The sequence below is a fragment of the Symphalangus syndactylus genome, chromosome 4, assembly GCF_028878055.3.
Source record: "Symphalangus syndactylus isolate Jambi chromosome 4, NHGRI_mSymSyn1-v2.1_pri, whole genome shotgun sequence".
Classification (NCBI taxonomy): Eukaryota; Metazoa; Chordata; class Mammalia; order Primates; family Hylobatidae; genus Symphalangus; species Symphalangus syndactylus.
In genome coordinates, this window is record NC_072426.2 from 67,539,800 (window position 1) to 67,558,155 (window position 18,356).

Sequence of the window (18,356 nt, forward strand, 5' to 3'; positions counted from 1 at the left end):
ATCTGGACGCACTTGGAGGATGCCAGTATCCCCCCCACCCTCACAGCTGGTAAATATAGTTGCATGGCAAACTGAAGCCAGTGGGCTGGAAAATGCCATTCACAGTCCCTGAGCCCCAATATAACGTGGAAAGCCCCAGCATGACGTGTTTCTCCTGTGTGTCCAGAATAATGAAGACACTAAGAGCTGAAATCAAGGCACTTAGAGGTGCTAAGACCAAGGAGGTTTGCTGGGATTAACTTCATAAGATTCAAATGAAAGAGAATTATATCACCATGAAAGATAGTCTGAAAAACTTTGATAAAGATTCCTTTTGAAAGAATAACAGAAATAACTTAGAATCAGTTGAGATTTTTAAAAAATGAAAGCTGAAATCATGAACTGTTGACAGAAACAAGGATTTTACTAAATATAATCTCATTGACTAATTGCATATGTGGCTCCAGGAGAGAACAACAATATGGTTTCACTGAGAACAAATTACAATTAAAAAGTGGAGAAATATTTTTATATGGGTCTAGCTAAAAAGTTAAATTTTTAGTAATGAATTATTTTATGCTTTTACCTGAAGTTGTAGGATATAAAACTGAATAAAGCAAACCAAATTAGAAGTAGCTGCCGAGGTAGGTTTTGTGGGATCTGCTTGGTCATTCAATTACACCAACACCTTCTAATATCATTCATGGTTAACATTGAAAATATCTACTACCACATATTTTTCTGTGCTTGAAATTCATTTACTCATATGGAGTTTTCCACTTTGACCAGATTCCTTCTTTAATCTTGGCAAAGATGGGAGGGTGGGAGGAAGGAGAGAAGGTAGGTAGAGAGGAGAGGAAAGCAGAGAAATAGACTAAAAGTTAGAGGGTAGAAGGGAATTCTAGACTAATGTAAACTAGAGAAAAGTTTCTGATTTAAAGTGTATTTCTGGGCCAGTTGTGGTGGCTCACACCTGTAATTCCAGCACTTTGAGAAGACGAGGTGGGTGGATCACCTGAGGTCAGGAGTTAGAGACCAGCCTAACACGGTAAAACCCCATCTCTACTGAAAATACAAAATTAGCTGGGCGTGGTGGCAGGCACTTTTAATCCCAGCTACCTGGGAGACTGAGGCGGGAGAATCTCTTGAACCCAGGAGATGGAGGTTGTAGTGAGCCAAGATCGCACCATTGCACTCCAGCCTGGGCAACGCAGCGAGACTCCATCTCTAAATAAATGAATAATGTGTATTTCTGGCTGGGCACAATGGCTGATGCCTGTAATCCAGCACTTTGGGAAGCTGAAACAGGAGGATTACTCGAGCTCAGGAGTTCAAAACCAGCCTGGGCAACATGGCAAGACCCCATCTCTGTAGCATAAATAAATAAAATGTGTTTCTACCTGGTGTGGTGGCTCATGCCTGTAATCTCAGTGCTCTGGGAGGCTGACGTGGGAGGATCATTTTAGGCCAAGGGTTGGAGACCAGCCTGGGCAACATAGCGAGATCCCAGCTCCACAAAACATTAGAATAATTAGCTGGGCATGGTAGCATATACCTGCAGTCCCAGCTACTAAAGAGGCTGAGGTGGGAGGATCGTTTGAATCTGGGAGTTCAAGGTTACAATGAGCTATAATGGGGCCACTGCACTCCAGCCTGGGCGACAGAGCAAGACTCTGTCTCAAAATAACAATAATAATAATAAAATAAAATGTATTTATTTGCTATGTTCATTGGAAGAATATTGCATAGTGTCTGAAGATTGCTGCATGAGCAGAAATAGACTGCAGAGCCTTTGAGGTCCCCAGAATGGGACAATGATGTGCTCATCGAGGCCTTCTCTAAGCATGTTGGCCTCACCGCCTGGTCATGGGAACAATTCACAAGTGAAGGCACCACTAGTGTGTGAAGATCACATTCGCCTAAAGTTACTCACATCTGTTCCTGTTTACAGCTGTCAAAGCAATCTTGAATATGCTGCCATCTGCACACCAACCTTGTGATGAGGGCAGGAAGGCATTATGATTGGTGTCATTTTACAGTCCAGGTGCTGGTAAGATCATAGAGTGATCTTCTGACCTCTTTCTCCTTATGTTTTACAGTCTGATCTGGGTGTTCAAATTGACTACTTCACACTACCTCTCTTAGAAAAGGAAGAACCAATTTAGAACAATGTGCTTGGAGAAATGAAGACTCCTTACGTTCCCTCAGCTCTCCACCTCCCACACAACCCCTAACCCCTACTACAGCTATGCCCCGGTTTCTTCAGGGAGCTCACCCAACAGGAGCAAGAGGACTTCTTTAAGCTGAGACCGCAAAGGTCAGAGACACCACTCAGCAAAGAGCCAGGAGGTGTGCCTTCTAAGCAGCAAAGAGGTTCTCAATATTCAAGAAAAGACCAGGTGTGGGGGCTCATGCCTGTAATCCAAGCACTCTGGGAGGCCAAGGTGGGAGGATTGCTTGAGGTCAGGAGTTGGAGGCTGCAGTGAGCTGTGATGGCACCCCTGCACTCCAGCCTGGGTGACAGAGCAAGACTCTGTCATTACATAAATAAATACTCAGGAACAGAGAAGAAAATGCCAACGGCTTGAATTTTGTTTGCTATGGGGAGAGACAGCTACGAGATGAGGTTGGAGAGGTGGGGTTGGCATCAGATCTTGTAAGTCTGGCAAGGAGTCCAAGTTTTATTCTAAGTGCAAGGGCAAGTTTAAATTTAATGTAAGCAAGGAATGACAAATCTGACTTGTTCAGGGAGGCAGGGCATACAGTGGTTAATAGTCCAAGCTCCAGAATCAGATGACCTAGATTTAAATATCATTTCTACCATTTATTACATGGGTGAGCATAGGAATATTATTTAAAATCCACATGTCAGTTTTCTCATTTATAAAAGAAAGATGGCAACAATAATAGCCCAGCATAAGGCTCTTTTAAAATGATTTATTTGCCAAGCATGGTGACTTACTCCTCTCATCGCAGCACTTTGGGAGGCTGAGGTGGGAAGATGGCTTGAGCCCAAGAGTTTGAGATCTGCCTGGGCAACATAGTGGGACCTTGTCTCTACAAAAGCATTGGTGAATGTTACTTGTCTATATTTTTAAAAACTAATGCATCCTACTGTGTGGAAAATGGATCGGGAGTGAGAGGGTAAGGAACAAGACCAGCTGAGAAGTTATTGAAGTGGCCCAAGGAATAGTTCATGGGGCTTGGTCTAAGTAAGTGAGGATAGAGACAAAAGGGTATGTAATAAAGACATGCTAATTAATTAGATGAGGAAGAATAAATAATCAATGATGGTTCATGGGTTTTGGACTGAAGAAATGCCTTTTACTGAGATGAGAAAAACTGGGAGTAGAATTGGCTTAAGAAAAAAATCAAAAGTTCTGTTTTATCCATGTCATACCTCTTAAATACTCAAGTGGAAAGGTCAAGAAGGCAATTAGACAAAGCCAAGTAAATGTAACTGTAGCTGGCTAGACTTCTTGTGGCAGAGAACAGGACTAGGCTCACCATGTGAAACTGGGTGAGGATAGAAACTGTCAGGAAAAATTACAAAAGACTTTGAAATGGATAAAAAAGATTAGTGGGTGTCCTGTCTAGCTTTACCATCCTGGTTATCTCCAGAGGCTTTGCAACTCTCAAAGACAGTAAATTCTGAAAAACTGGTAATAGTGCAAATGATTCTTGCTCACAAAAGTGCAATTGACTTGTGTCTGGTGAAATGTAACGGATTATGGTATTGGAGATAGACCAGTTTTTTCAATCTGTTTGTAAATTCATTTCAACATTTCTTTATGCATATAAACATGTGCTTCTTTGAAACAACTGTAACATCTTACCGATTCCCTCATTAGTTAATGAATTAAATAAAATATTTGACAAGCATGGATTTTATATTTGTATGAGAATTGTAGTTTATAATTTTAAAAACTTATCTGTTAAGGACATTTTCCAAAGAAAAGAAGATGAAGGGGAAAAAAGTGCTTCAACCAAACACTACTTAGAGCTGTGGCCTGTATGTAACTTAATAACTCAAGGAGGAAGAAGGCATCAGAAATATCATAGAGCCTGGACCTATAACTAGTTAGCCTCTGGCTTTGAACCTTAGACCTCTTCATGGAAGGGGTTGTAAGTAGCATCTCTCTTCCCCACCTGAATTCTGAATATATTGAACAAAAGACAAGTGAATGATTATTGGAAGCAAAAACATCACCTTCTTAATCATAAAAGCTAGACTAGAGGCAGGGTGTGTATCTTTGTATGAGAGCCAGCTGGGCTTTCTATCACTGAACTCTAGAATTAGACCAACTCACCCAAGACACAGCAGTGCTAAACCAGGAAAATCCTCTCAACAAATGATGCTTGGACAACAGAATAAATGCATGAAAATAGATTGAATCTCAACCCCTACCTCACACCACTCATAAAAATGAATTCAGGATTGATCTTAGGCATAAATTTAAACTATAGCTAAAACTATAAAACTTCTAGAAGAAAGCAAAAGAAAATCTTTGTGATCCTGGAGCCAGCAAAGATTTTATAGGTAGGACACACACACAAAACAATCATAAAAGAAAAAAATGGATAAATTGAACTTCATCAGAATTAAAAACATGATCAAAGGGGAAAAACCTTCAGTAAATTGCACACTTAAAAAAGATGCATTTCTCAGTATGTAAATTAAGAAACTAAAAATTTTCTATTAAGAAAAAGATATATTGTAAAAATAAAAAAAATCATAATTCACAAAGTTAATGTTCATAGAAGGAAAATAAATAATAATCAACAATATTTACTGTTATATGCACAGCCAAACTATTATATCATAAATTTACAATAGAAATCTGCTAATATCTTCTTCTACAAGCCTCTCATTAAAATAGAAATTTATTTCATTTTATTTGTTTATTTATTTATTTATTTATTTATTCAGATGGAGCCTCGTTCTGTTATCCAGGCTGGAGTGCAGTGGTGAAATCTCAGCTCACTGCAACCTCCACCTTCTGAGGTAATTCTCCTGCCTCAGCCTCCCCAGTAGCTGGGATTACAAGCATGTGCCACTAAGTCCAGCTAATTTTTGTATTTTCAGTAGAGATGGGGTTTTGCCCTGTTGGCCAAGTGGGTCTCGAACTCCTGACCTCAGGTGATCCACCCACCTCAGCCTCCCAAAGTACTGGGATTATAGGCGTGAGCCACCACGTCTGGCTGAAATAGAGATTTATTTTAAAATGCAGGAATTTTCTCAAACTAGTTTTCTTTCATTTCTAAGAAAGATAAGTAAAATAGTTTAAGGTAATGAAAAATCATAATTTTTTTATTATACTTTAAGTTTTAGGGTACATGTGCACAACACGCAGGTTTGTTACATATGTATACATGTGCCATGTTGGTGTGCTGCACCCATTAACTCATTATTTACATTAGGTATGCCTCCTAATGTTATCCCTCCCCCTTTCACAGTTTTATTGAGGTCCAATTGACATTTAATAAAATGCATATATGAAAAGTGTCCAGTTTGGTCAGTTTTGACATATGTACACACCCCTGGAAACCATCACAAAAAACAAGATAATGAACATGTTCATTACTTCTAAGCCCTCTTGTGACCCTCTGTCATCCTTTCTTTTTCCTTCATCCCTCCCCTTCCCAGTGCTTTCTGTTACTATAGATTAGTTTAAATTTTCAAGAATTTTATATAAATGTGATCACACATTTATGTCACACATGTGTGATTTATATAAAATCACACTTGATCCTCTTACTAACTGGCTTTTTTCATGCAACCTAATTATTTTGAGATTCATCCATGTTGTATCAGAAGTTTACTTCTTATTATTGCAGAGTAGCATTTCACCATATGAATATCACACACTCTGTTCATCCATTTACCTATTGATGTGCACTTGGGTTGATTCCAATTCAGGGCTATTACAAATGCTGCCATGAACATTCATGTACAAGTCTTTGTGTGAACGTGTGTTTTTCTTTCTCTTGGATAGATACCTGGAAGTGGAATGGCCAGGTTGTATACTGGGTGCATGTTTAACTTTTTAATAAACTACTAAAATGTGTTCTGAAGTTGCACCATTTCCATTCCCACCAGCCTGGATGAGAGTTCCAGTTCCTCCATACCCTTTTCCAACACTTGGTGTGATCAATCTTTTTTTAATTAGACAGGGTCTCGCTGTGTTTGCTATGTTGCCCAGGCTGGTCTCAAACTCCTGGGCTCAAGGAATCCTCCCACCTCAGCCTCCTGAGCAGGTGGGACCACAGGTACACATCACCACACCTGACTTGATCAATGTTTTTTATTGTAGCCATTCAAGTGGATATGTAGTATTGTCTAATATGGTTTTAGTTGATGTTGAAGTCTTGATATCAATAATTATTTTAAGATATTGGGCTGGGTGAAATGGCTTGCACCTGTAATCCCAGCACTTTGGGAGGTTGAAGTAGCAAGATCACTTGAGGCCAGGAGTTTGAGACCAGCCTGGGCAACATAGGGAAAATTCCATCTCTACAAAAAATAAAATAATAAAATAAAACAAAATAAAATAAGCCAGACCTGGTGGTCAGGAGGCTGAGGCAGGAATATTGCTTGAACCCAGGAGTTTGAGGCTGCTGTGAGCTATGATGGTGCCACCACACTCTACCCTGGGTAACAGAGCAAGACTCTATCTCTAAAAAAGAAAAAATTATAAATAATTTTTTTTAAGATATTGGCTAGGACATCAGTATTTTTAATAGTTACCCTGGTGGTCCTAATGTGCACCCAGAGTTAAGAACCACACTGGATGAAACGAATGGGCCATTTTAATAGAGGAGGCATTTTAAGTAAAGATGTTATAGCCTGCCTTTTCACACATTTTACAACCCTAAACCACCTTTTACCAAATTTGGTCTTTCATACAAAAGCTGACTGGTGGTAGCTGCCATTTGCCACCACTGTGTGAAAGGAAATGAGAGTGAGAGAAGAAGTTCTTCAGGCCTTGCTAGGATTAATTCTAAGCAAGCAGGAATCGAATAGTAAAAATCCAGTTATCTCAAAATATCCAAAGAACTCTTACAAACTCATCAATAACACAATAAAGCCAAGTAAAATTGGGCAAAAGATCTGCAGATAGTAATTAAGCATATGAAGAGATGCTCAACATCATTTGTCATTAGGAAAATGCAGATTAAAGCAACAACGAGATACAACTACACACCCATTAGAATGGCTTAAATCTGAAAAAGCCACAGCAGCAATTGCTGGTGAGAGTGCAGAGAAACTCTGTTGGTGGGGATGCAAAATGGTACAGCCACTTGGGAAGACAGTTTGGCAGTTTTTTACAAAACTAACCATAGTCTTCTTACGTGATCCATGTAGAAAGTAAAATTTCCTCTTCAAAGTTTCCCTTCTTGTTAAAGAATAAATCATAAGTCTTAAAAATACTAGTTTCGGCGGGGTGCGGTGGCTCACGCCTGTAATCCCAGCACTTTGGGAGGCCAAGGCGGGTGGATCAGGAGGTCAGGAGATCGAGACCATGGTGAAACCCCGTCTCTACTAAAAATACAAAAAAAATTAGCCTGGCGTGATGGTGGTAGTGGTAAAATAAAAAAATACAAAAAAAATTAGCCTGGTGTGGTGGTCCCAGCTACTCGGGAGGCTGAGGCAGGAGAATGGCATGAACACGGGAGGTGGAGCTTGTAGTGAGCCGAGATTGTGCCACTGCACTCCAGCCTGGGCTACAGAGCAAGACTCCACCTCAAAAAATAAAAATAAAATAAAATACTAGTTTCTTTTAAAAACTAACTTCCTTCAATCCTCCTTGCTCTGTGCTAATAATTCCTTGTTAAGCCCTAGCCTGTGTAGCTGTTAAATATTCTGACAGGCATGTAGTACATTCTATGTCCTTGTACCTTAACCAAGATATTTGTGCTGGACATGCTCACAGGCATGTTCCAGCTTGCAGCCTATGCCCCTTCCTTTTTTGGCATAAGCAACGTCCTCTTTTCCTTTGTCTTTCCATTACTTTCACCTATTTAGAAAAGTTTTAAACTGTTAGCCAATTGGGTTTTAGTTTAGATTGTGAGGTCTGGCTCCAGCCAATGGAGACAGGACACAGTAGCAGGGACAAACTGCATAAGGGATAGAAACTGCTTCCTTCCTTTGTTCAGGTGTGCTCTAGCCATTGTTACGTCTGCAATGAGCACCCTTTCTGCAGAAAGTAAAATTGGCCTTGCTGAGAGAATTAAATTTATGTTAGAGTGCTATATATTTGCAGCACCAGGGAACAAGCATTCTGTTTTTAAATAAACATTTTACATAGAACAATCCAGCAATTGCACTCCTAGGAATTTACCCAGCTGATTTGAAAACTTATGTCCACACAAAATCCTGCGTGTGAATGCTTATAGCAGTTTTATTCATAATGACCAAAAACTGGGAGTAACCAAGATGTATTTCTGTTAGGGAAGCAGGAGCCTAGGATGACGCCTTTTCTTTTCTTTTTTTTCTTTCTTTTTTTTTTTTAGAAAGAGTCGCCCAGGCTGGAGTGCAATGGTGCACGATCTTGGCTTACTGCAACCTCCACCTCCTGGGTTCAAGTGAGTCTCCTGCCTCAGCCTCCTGAGTAGCTGGGATTATAGGCGCACACCACCACACCAGGCTAATTTTTGTATTTTTAGTAGAGATGAGGTTTCACCATGTTGTTCAGGCTGGTCTCGAACTCCTGACCTCGTGATCCACCCGCCTCAGCCTCCCAAAGGGCTGGGATTACAGGTGTGAGCCACAGTGCCCGGCCGACACCATTTTTAAATCACCTCCATCTTAAAACTAGCAGGGTGACACCATTTTAAAATCTCCTTCATCTTAAAACTAGCAAGGCACATGGCTTACCAGTCACTTACAAAGTTAAGGAGGTAGCTTGGTAATGCCTGCAAGAACAAACTCCTACAGCAACAGAAAGTCCAGAAGTTTCAATAGCCATAACAAGATATGCCTTCAAGATAACTATAGTTATGCTTTGATGTACTTACACACTAAACTGTCAAGATAGTTTTCTTTAAATCAATCAAATAATAAATTCTATCATGCCATCAGCCCACCCACACACAGGCACAGCTTAGTTTAGTCTTGTCATAGACAAGACCTCTACATAAGAAAAATCTCAAATAAAGATTGTGCATTCCTCTGTTTGCTTTTTGAGGACATCCTACTCTGTATCTGAGCAGCTTTCAATAAAACAACTTTTTTCACTACATTCTGCAACTTGCCTTGAATTCCTTTTTGTGCGAGATCCAAGAACTCTCTCTTGGAGTCTAGCTCAAGACCCCTTTTCTGGCTTCCTATAGATGAATGGATAAACAAACTGCAATATATTTATATAATCAAATATTATTCAGTAGTAAAAAGGAATGAGCTATCAATCGACACAAAGACATGAATAAATCCTCAATGCACGTTGCTAAGTGAATTAAGCCGGTCTGAAATGGTTACATGCTGTATGATTCCAACTCCATGACATTCTGGAAAAGGCAAAACTAAAGATGTGGTAAACAAAAGGGTAAAATATGCTATTAAAAGATAAATGTTGGCCAGGCACGGTGACTCACGCCACTTTGGGATCCCGGCACTTTGTAATCCCAGCATTTTGGGAGGCAGAGGCAGGCAGATGACTTGAGGTCAGCAGTTCAAGACCAGCCTGGCCAACATGGCAAAGCCTCATCTCTACTGAAAATACACAAATTAGCCAGGTGTGGTGACGTGCTTGTAATCCCAGCTACGCGGGAGGTTAAGGCATGAGAATAGCTTGAACTTGAGAGGTGGAGGTTGCTGTGAACCGAGATCATGCTACTGAACTCCAGCCTGGGTGACTGAGCAAGACTCTTTCTCAAAAAATAAATAAATAAATAAATAAATAAATAAATAAATAAATAAAATAATAATAATAATAAAGATAAGTATTCACCTGTCTTCTGGATAAATGTGGGCTTGCTTGTTTTTACATGACTTACCACCCCACCCATCTGACTTTTTGAAATCATATTTTTCTGAATGTTTGCCATTATTTCAATGTTTGCCACTATTTCAATAAAGTCATAGCTGTTCTTGAACGAAAAATGTTAATAAAGTAATATCTGCCCTAAAAACTGATTATCCAACCTTTGCTGACTTGCATTTATTATTAAAAGACAAATCTGCATTTATCATCAAAGACAAATTGTTTTTGCTAATTGATTATTAGCAAATGTGTTAGTTAATACCCAGTGGGTAATATATCTCGTGACCTGACTTCCAGGGCCAGAGCTGATCAGAACAGGAAAAAGATACCTAATCCAGTCAGATGCTTACTCTTAGGAATTTGGAAGTGGAACACAGGGACTTGCTTCAGTCCCAGTTGGTGTTTGAGGTGAGACATGAGGTCAAGCTGGACTGGGTGGCTGAATGGGTGCCCAGTGCTCATCATCCCCCTTGCAAGGGTGCTAGCTACTGACTATTCATAGCTGAGATCCTCCCCAGAAATTACCCTTGACCAAAGGGATTCACTTTGTCTAAAGATATGTCCCTCTCCCCAGGGACAGCCAGCATCCAATGGCTGGTCAACGCGAGCAGTTCAAAGGTCTGGCCTAGAACTCCCTGTAGAATTGACTGGGGCCCTCCGTTGCTGCTGCACTGTAGTTTAATTTCTCCCAGTATCCAATCCTTCCTCCTGCCCTACTTTACATATATTGTTCCTGAAAGCTCTCCTAGGGAACTTTCTGCACCATCTCCATCTCCACAAGTCTGGAGTCCAGGAAACCTGATCCAGGGCAGTGGCTGTGGTAGACCAGAGAAAGCTGATCTGCAGAAAGAGGATAAAAAGGTTGGGCAGAGAATATTAGAGAATATTAGATATCAATCATGTGAGCACACAAAGAAAGAGAGATGGAGAGGCTCCCTGGGGGTCCTGGAGTTCTTGGTCTCATCCTTCGAGACCTGGCTATCCTTCCTGCTGTTCCATGAGCTATCAGAGCTTCTCTCCAATAACTTCCTTTTTTGCTTGAGCCCGTTTGAATGGATTTTGATCCTGGCAAATCAAACAATCCCCATGTGTTTTGTACTTTTAATCAATTATACTAGGTAGTCATGATAACTGGTTTACAGACACATGCTCTGGGAAGAGGCAGTGTATGCATATACAGTTGACCCTTGAACAACATGGCTTTGAACTGCATGGGTCCATTTATACATGAATTTTCTTTTCTTTTCTTTTCCTTTTTTTTTGAGACAGAGTCTCGCTCTGTCACCCAGGCTGGAGTGCAGTGGCACGATCTCGGCTCACTGCAAGCTCCGCCTCCCGGGTTCACGCCATTCTTCTGCCTCAGCCTCCCGAGGAGCTGGGACTACAGGCGCCCGCCACCACACCCGGCTACTTTTTGTATTTTTAGTAGAGACAGGGTTTCACTATGTTGGCCAGAATGGTCTCCATCTCTTGACCTCATGATCCGCTGGTCTCAGCCTCCCAAAGTGTTGGGATTACAGGCGTGAGCCACCACGCCTGGCCTTATACATGAATTTTCTTCTGCCTCTGCCACCTCTGAAACAGCAAGACCTCTTCCTCCTCCTCCTCAGCCTGTTCAATGTGAAGATGATGAGGATGAAGACCTTTATGATGGTCCACTTCCACTTAATGAACCTAATAAAGGTTGGATAATCAGCTTCTAGGGCAGATATTATTTTATTAACAACTTTTTCAAGAGCAGCTATGACTTTATTGAAATGGTGGCAAACATTCAGAAAAATATAATTTCAAAAAGTCAGAATATTTATGCATATAGGGATGGGTGGAGTGGGTAAGTCACATAAACATATTTTCTCTTCCTTCTGATTTTCTTAACATTTTCCTTCTCCTAGCTTACTTTATTGTAAGAATACAGTATATCATACATATAACATACAAAATATGTGTTAATTAACTCTTTATGTTATTGGTAAGGCTTCTGATCAACAGTAGGCTATTAGCAGTGGAGATTTTGGGGAGTCAAGAGTTATACGTGGAATTTTCAACTGCACAGAGATCGGTTCACCTAACCCCTGCCTTGTTCAAGCATCAAATGTATATCTCAGAGTTTCACAAATTTCATGCTTATTTAGTACCCTGACTAACACTGGGCCCCCTCCCATGGGCATAGCCTCTGTGCAGTGTCAATGCAAAGAAACCAGCAGCCAATTTAATTTTAGACCAAGTCCATATTTCTTAAAACCCCCTTCCTCCCTTTCTTCTCAACTCCACCCTTCTCATATCCTGCAGTTTCCCTCAAACCCTTTTCTCCTTGCCTTGTTCTTAGCTTCCCACCAAAGATTCTCTCCTAAGCCTTCTTGAACTCTCTCATGTCTTCTTCCCTCCTCTCCTTCTGGTGCTGGTCTTCATCCTTTCCTTTCTGGTTCTCCTCCCGCTGAGTACCACTGGAGTGTGGGAGAGAAAGGCGTTGGCTTCAAACAAAGGCCAGGGACCAGTAGCAGGTAAAGAGGCAGGTAGAGGGAGGATCTTGTTAACAGGCAAGAGAAAATATATTCACTACATGTAAAACATATAATTAGTAAAAATATACTAATTATATATACCTGTTATGGTTAAAATAGAAATCATGAGCAGAGTTATTTTTCATTGCCAGTTTATAATATTTAAAAAGTTAAAGCATTGAAACTTGACTGTGACAGAAAAAATGAGAAGCACAGATACCCAAGATGGTGTCTTGGGTGTTTGCTGTTGTGAAGAAACCAACACTTAGAGCAGGGGTCCCCAAGCCCCAGGGCACGGACTGGTACCTCTCCGTGGCCTCTTAAGAACTAGTCCGCACAGGAAGAGCTGAGTAGTGGATAAGCCAGTGAAGCTTCATTTGTATTTACAGCTGCCCCCCATCACTCACTGTATTAGTCCATTTTCATACTGCCATTAAGAAATACCCGAGACCGGGTAATTTATAAAGAAAAAGAGGTTTAATGGACTCACAGTTCCACATGGCTGGGGAAGCCTCGTAATCATGGCAGAAGGTGAAGGAAGAGCAAAGGCACATCTCACATGGTGGCAGGAAAGAGAGCGTCTGCAGGGGAACTGCCCTTTATAAAACCATCAGATCTTGGAACCAACCCAAATGTCCAACAACGATAGACTGGATTAAGAAAATGTGGCACATATACACCATGGAATACTATGCAGCCATAAAAACTGATGAGTTCATGTCCTTTGTAGGGACATGGATGAAACTGGAAATCATCATTCTCAGTAAACTATCACAAGGACAAAAATCCAAACACCACATGTTCTCACTCATAGGTGGGAATTGAACAATGAGAACACATGGACACAGGAAGGGGAACATCACACTCCGGGGACTGTTGTGGGGTGGGGGCAGAGGGGAGAGATAGCATGAGGGGATATACCTAATGCTAAATGATGAGTTAATGGGTGCGGCACACCAACATGGCACATGGATACATATGTAACACACCTGCACATTGTGCACATGTACCCTAAAACTTAAAGTATAATAATAAAATAAAATAAAAAAGAATGACTTTGAAGGCCAAAGGGAAGTTATTTGCTGCTTAGAAACAAATTCTATTATTAAAGTCTGTATTCTATCAATAGTCATTTGTGTGGCTGTGTGGGAGTGTTTGTGTGAAACAGACAATATGTCCATCTGAGAAACAGTAAGCTGACTGAACAGTCATGAGATTATTTGCTCATATACTGCCTGGCAAATTTTAACTGTCCTTTAAGGATACAGTTTTTAATTTTGTTCTTTTTGTGTCTAATGATAGCTATATTACACTTTGGAGAGCCTAAAGTCTAGAATATTCAAAGAAATAAATTAGGGTTATTATCTCAATCATTAATTCATAAACGTGTTTCTCTTATAAGCACATCACTGGCCTTATTCTTCTTTAAGGAAAAGAACTAGTCAGTTAAATCCCAAATAATTTTTAGAATATATTAAATTTGGATGAGAACTACAATAGAAAATAGGGGTATTTAATGTATAGTTGTTAGTGTTATTCATCACTTTTAAGAATATATTTTTCTTGAAAAAGCAATAAAATTATCTAAGAATGAATGTAACTAGCTGTATTTTATTCACTTTATGTTTTCAGTGTCCAAAATGGATTTGACCAACTACAATTACGTTAGACTGTTCTCCACTTCTAAATAAAGTTCTGATGTTGGAAAAGAAAAAAAAAAAAACCATCAGATCTCATGAGACTTATTCACTATCATGAGAACAGCACAGGAAAGATCCACCTGCATGATTCAATTACCTTCTACCAGGTCCCTCCCACAACATGTGGGGATTATGGGAGCTACAATTCAAGATGAGATTTGGATGGGGACACAGCCAAGCCATATCACTTGCATTATTGCCTGAGTTCCACCTCCTGTCAGATCAGCAGCAGCATTAGATTCTCATACAAGCGCGAACCCTGTTGTGAACTGTGCATGCGAGGGATCTAGGTTGTGAGCTCCTTATGAGAATCTAATGTCTGATGATCTGTCACTGTCTCCCATCACCCCCAGATGGGACTGTCTAGTTGCAGGAAAACAAGCCCAGAGCTCCCACTGATTCTACATTATGCTGAGTTGTATAATTATTTCATTATATATTACAATGTAATAATAATAAAAATAAAATGCGCAATCAATGTAATGCATTTGAATCATCCTGAAACCATCCCCCCCACCAATCTGTGGAAAAATTGTCTTCCACGAACCCAGTCCCTGGCGCCATGAACTTAGTCCCTGGGGGACCATTGACTTAGAGGCTTAAGACAGCCATTTATCATCATCTTTCAGGGATATGAGGCTCAGTAGGGTGGTTCTCCCTTGGTCTCTCATGCAGTTGTATTTAGAGAAGAGCTGCCACTGGAATCATCTGAAGTTTTCCTGGGTCTGGGTGGTGAAAATGGTGTCTTCACTTCACATCTGATGCCTCCATGCCCCACCATGTGGCTTCATTGCCAACATAGTAGCCAGGACTTCATGACTGCTCAAGGCCAGAAGAGGCAGGATTTAAGTGCTATGTTCACCATCACTTCTACTCTATTCTATGTGTTGAAGTACATTCAAGGGAGAGGGAGAGAAATGGATCCTACCTCTTAATGGGGAAGGAAGATGTGGCCATGGCTCTCTTTGGAAAATACAGTCTACTACAGATGGCATAAAAGTTAGATTTTTAAAAATAAGCTAGATATTTAAATATCCCCTACAATTGAGGGCAAGTGAAATAAAATAAATGGACAAAGCTTTATAAAATGCTAAACTAAAGAAAAAGTATCTGTAAAAAAAAAAAGAAAGAAAGGAAAAGGAAAAGGTAGCAGGATTCTGACTTCAAGTCAACCCAGGTCCCCTTACAGAAGGTGAAAATACTTCGGCCAGGAAGAGATTGGCCACAATGTTGGATTTGATGGTCTTGTCAATAGAGTGAGGTAGTGAGACACAGTCAAAATCCAACTCAATGTAAACTGAGTTTCTTTACAGTTCCATAACACACATCTTTCAGCCACTAACCATCTTCTTCCGAGATACCTGAGGAATTCTGCTCTTATTTTCTTGAGACAGAGTCTTGTTCTGTCACCCAGGCTGGAGTGCAGTGGCACGATCTCAGCTCACTGCAGTCTCCGCCTCCCCAGCTCAAGGGATTCTCCTGCCTCAGCCTCTTGAGTAGCTGGGATTACAGGCATGTGCCACCACGCCTGGCTAATTTTTGTATTTTTAGTAGAGACGTGGTTTCACCATGTTGGCAAGGCTGGTCTCAAACTCCTGACCTCAAGTGATCTGGCTGTCTCAGCCTCCCAAAGTGCTGGGATTACAGACGTGAGCCACTGCTTCTGACTGAAGTCTGTTTTCATTGGTCACTCTCCAAAGAGAAAGCCACCTGGGGGTTGTCCCCCCACACCATCGTCTTCACGATGGGCTGTTCTTCTGCGTTCATGGCCCCATGGGTCATTCTCTTCCCCACCTCCCAAACTCTTTCTTGCCACTCCTGTATCTTGAAGCTATTTCTGGAGTGTTCCGCTAACCTCAGGCTTTAACTGTGCCCTGAGGACACCATTTCCACTGCAGCTTTCTCAAAAGAAAGTGGTTTATTCTCTTAAATTCCAGCCACCTTAAGTTCCAAAGGTGAGTTTTTTGTTCTCCATGCTCCTCACTGCTACTTACAAATCATAAATGACTAATCTTTTTATTAAAAACAAAACTAAAAGCAAACAAAAAAAGCTTTCTCTTTTGAGGTTCATGCCACTTGACTAAACAATCCAGTCCTGCTTTCTCATTTCAAAACCCTGACACGTGACTCCCTGCCACCCTTTAAGTTGACCTTAAGTCCTGTCATCATTCTGTTTGCTTGGGACAGTCATGAATTATAACTGTTTCTTTTTTTTTTTCTTTAGATTATTGTCTCTGTCTTTTTTTATTATTTATTATTTATTTATTTATATATATTTTTATTATACTTTAAGTTTTTTTTTTTTTAGAAAGGGTCTTGCTCTGTCACCTCGGATGACTGCAGTGGCGTGATCACAGCTCACTGTAGACTCAAACTTCCAGGCTCAAGCCATCCTCCCACCTCAGCCTCCTGAGTAGCTGGGACTGCAGGCACACACACCACACCCAGCTAATTTCTTATTTTTTGTAGCTGTGTTGTCCAGGCTGGTCTCAAACTCCTGGACTCAAGCGATCCTCCTGCCTTGAACTCCCAAAGTGCTGGGATTATAGGTGTGAGCCACTGCACGTGGCCTACAACTGTTTCTTAGCTTCCTATCCAGTTGGCAATTTGGTACTCTCAAAAGTGTCCCAGTCTTGAGACAATAATTGATGTGGCCACCCCAATCCTGAGTGATTTAAACAATTAGCTGGGATGATGCACATAGCCCCTTAGCCTCTCATTTCCTTGGCCATCTCAGCTACACAGGCCCATGGTCACCCCTGGACTATGTCAGCACCCATTATTTCACTACCTCCAGAAGCAAGTTCACCCTGCCTACCTTCTGACCACAGTAACCCATCCTTCCATCTGGTTTGTTTGGCCACTCCCATGGCGGCCACACTTTCTCCAAACCTAGCCCTGCAGGAGAGAGGCACAACCGAGCAGATGGCTTCCACCATAATTCATGATCGCCAGTTTCAAATGGACCGTCAGTCTGCCTGGAAATCCCATTACATGTTTCTGATCACCTCTCTCTCCCATTCTCTTCAATGACCTTATCAAACTTTCTCCAGCTCCCCAAATCCATGCCTGGCCTAACTCATAGTTCACTCTCAGCAGATGACCCTGCTTCTTGCAAGGAAAACAGAGGTTTTAGATTAGAATTTCCTTATCTTATAGCCATATGAAAGAAGATCCTTATCTACTCTAAACTCACCCTTCTGCCTTTCCAGTAAAATGGAGGAGGTCTCTTTTCTCTTATCTGGGGGCCCATTCATTTACCTACATTTGGACTCAACCCACTTCCTCCATCTTGAAAACTTTTCACCATCAATTATTTCAACTCTCTTGTTAATGTCAACTCCTCACTATCATCTCAATTCTTCCTATTTGAAAATCATTAAAAAAAATACATAAAAGACTGGGTACAGTGCGGCTCAGCCCTATAATCCCAGCACTTTGGGATGCTGAGGTGGGAGGATTGCTTGAGCCCAGGAATTAGAGGCTGCAGTGAGCTATGATCACACCACTGCACTCCAGCCTGGGCAACAGAGCAAGATCCTCTCTCTAAAAATAAAGTAAAATAAAATAAAATAAGTAAATAAATAAAATCTTCCTCAGTTTCGTATCCCCCAACCACTGCCTCCCTGTCCCCTTCCCCCTTTTTATAGGTGATATGGTTTGGCTGTGTCCCCACCCAAATCTCACTTGAATTGTAATAATCCGCACATGTCAAGGTCAGGGCCAGGTGGAGATAACTAAATAATGGCAACCATTTCTTCCATACTGTTCTCGTGATAGTGAATAAGTGTCATGAGATCTGATGGTTTGATAAATGGGAGTTCCTCTGCACGTGCTCTCTTGCTTGCTGCCATGTAAGACGTGACTTTGTTCCTCATTCCCCTTCCACCATGATTGTGAGGCCTCCCCTGCCATGCTGAACTGTGAGTCAATTAAACTTCTTTTCTTTATAAATTACCCAGTCTCAGGTATGTCTTTATTAGCAGTGTGAGAACAGATCAATACAATAGGCAAACTATTTACAAGTGTTGCTTTGCTCACCATCTTCATTTCTTCACACTCTATTCACTCCTCAACCCACTTTGGCCTCCAGCCCCAACATGCTATTACAATCGGTTTCTGAGGTCACTAACACTGCTAAAGCCAATTGCCATGTTGCAGTCTTGTCTGACTTGTCCTTGCAACATCTCTGG